We start from the raw sequence: 2,500 nt of genomic DNA on the forward strand, positions 1-2,500 counted from the left end.
TTATTATTATTATTCTCCTTCTTCCTCTTTTTCTCTGAGTGAGCGGGGTAGGGGCTAGAGAAGAATATGATTTTTTTTCGGATTTTAACTGTCCTGTATATTAATGAATGTGATATATATATTTAATTTTATTTTTTTATTTTTTATTTTTTATTTTTATTTTTTTTTGACAAAGGGTTTTTTTCTGTTAAATCAAAGAATGATAAAAGAGGCGTTAAAATCAAGGAAATATTCGTACTTACTGAGCGAAACACGCAAAAAAAACGAAGAAAAAAGAAAAAGAAACAAGAAAAAAGAAGGAATAAAAAAACAGTAAGAAATAAAAAAGAAACAAGAAAAAAAAAGATTAATTACTGTAGTACCGAAACTCCCCCCTTTCAACCAACCCCCCTTTCCCCCTGTCCCCCACACCCTTACCCCCCCCTTCAACCAACTCTCCCTTCCCCCTCCGTCCCCCCACCCCCTACCCCCACCCCCTTCAACCAACTCTCCCTTCCCCCTCCGTCCCCCCACCCACCCCCTACCCCCCCCTTCAACCAAGCTCTCCCTTCCCCCTCCGCTGTCCCCCCCCCATGCCCACCTCTACCCCCCCTCCCTTAGCTCTCTCCCTTCCCCCCCTCAATCCCCCCACGAAGCCCCCATCCCCCTCAACCAACCCCACCCTTCCTCCTCCGTTCCCCCACCCATCCCTTACGCCTCCCTGCCACTACCCCTCACCCCCACCCACCCCCCACCCCCTCCTCACAGTACTAATTCCCCCCAGTTCTGAAGGTGTTGCCAGATTAGAGGCCAATCTCGACATATTGGATGTTTTAAGGAGACTTCGAGAACGTGAAGAAGTTTGAAGATCTTGAAGGAGTTTAGCCGTTCCGATTCACTATTATTAGCTGAAGGACTCGAGCCGACCTGATCCGACTCCTGGCACAGTACTAGTTCGGGTCCCTGTTAAATCTGTTAAGGAAGTTTTGGGGCCTGATTAGTTGTAGGCCAATCTCGACATGGTTGTGACTTTTTGTTTCCATAGGAGACTGTTGTAGTACGTGAAGAAGTTTGAAGTGTGTTTGAAGGACTTTAGCCGTGTCCGATTCACTATGTGTATGTAGCTGAAGGACTCGTGTGACCTGATCCGTGACTGTGCAAGAAGTGTGTGGGTGTCCTGTTTGTGTGTGTGTGAATGTGTTGGTGAGTGGAAGTTTGGGTGCTGTGTGTGTGTGTAGTGCTCTGTGTGTGTGTGTGTGTGTGTGTGTGTGTGAGTGTGTGTGTTTGTAAGTGTGTGTGTTTGTGTGTGTGTGTGTGTGTGTTTGTAAGTGTGTGTGTTTGTAAGTGTGTGTGTGTGTGTGTGTGTGTGTGTATGTGAGAGTGAGTGTGTGTGTTTGAGTGTGTGCGTGTGTTGGTGAGTGTGTGTGTGTGTGTTTGTAAGTGTGTGTGTGTGTGTGTGTGTGTGTTTGTAAGTGTGTGTGTGTGTGTGTGTGTGTGTTTGTAAGTGTGTGTGTGTGTGTGTGTGCGTACGTGTATGTGTTTACTTATTTGTCTATTTGTCCTTTTTTTGGGGGTGAGAATATTCTAGATTTTTTTGTTTATTTCTATTTCTATTTCTGTTTATTTACTTTATATTTTTCCAATTATTTACCTATAAACCTATTATTATGTATTGATATATCTACTCATCTATCAACCCATCTATTTATCAGTTTATCTATTTATCTATCTATCCATCTATTCCTAACCCAATTCATTTGAATAACAACTATTCGACCAAACTATAAACTCACAAACCAAAAGTATAAACGAAACGAACCGTAAACAAAAGACAAAATATTCCGAAACAAATTTACGATTTGATTCTCCATATCTCACTAAATCGTTTTTTACGTTTCAAGAGTTGGGTCAAGAATGAAAAAGAAAAATGTTGATCTTGCTTAATTCTATTTGAAACCGGAAATGTTCAGCCAAAACGCCCGCAGGCATTTCCGAAAAGGGAATCGGATTCTCTTCTAATCGCGATGGAGGAGGTACGTATGCAAATTATTTTTTTTTTTCGGAGGGTGTTTTTTTCTGACTTTTAAAAGCAATTTGGAGATATGAATAGCTTTGAATATAAGCTAAATTAATGTTAGAGGAATTGTACATCGATTTAAATGCAGAGAACCGTTAAAAAGAGATTGAAAAAAAAGGAAAAGAAATTTGTGATTTTTGTTTTACGTCAGGCGACACGAGCTTCATCCGGGACTTTAGGAAATACTGATTTCTGAACAAGGAAAAAAGTGTATTCTCTAATTTGTTTCTTGCGCTAAATAATTTTAAGAGCTTTTCGGGTAAAATTTGATTTATCCATTCGTTTATCTATCTATTTCCTCCATTATTTTATATGCGAGTATTATGATTTTATAATTGTGATTATTTAGGCCATCATGAAATTATTAATCCTTTCATTCACAATTTCATTCATTCATTCACTCAATTCATTCTTTCTTCCCTTCCTCCCTTCCTCATTTCATTC

Source organism: Penaeus vannamei, chromosome 19 (assembly GCF_042767895.1).
Source record: "Penaeus vannamei isolate JL-2024 chromosome 19, ASM4276789v1, whole genome shotgun sequence".
In the NCBI taxonomy this organism is placed as follows: domain Eukaryota; kingdom Metazoa; phylum Arthropoda; class Malacostraca; order Decapoda; family Penaeidae; genus Penaeus; species Penaeus vannamei.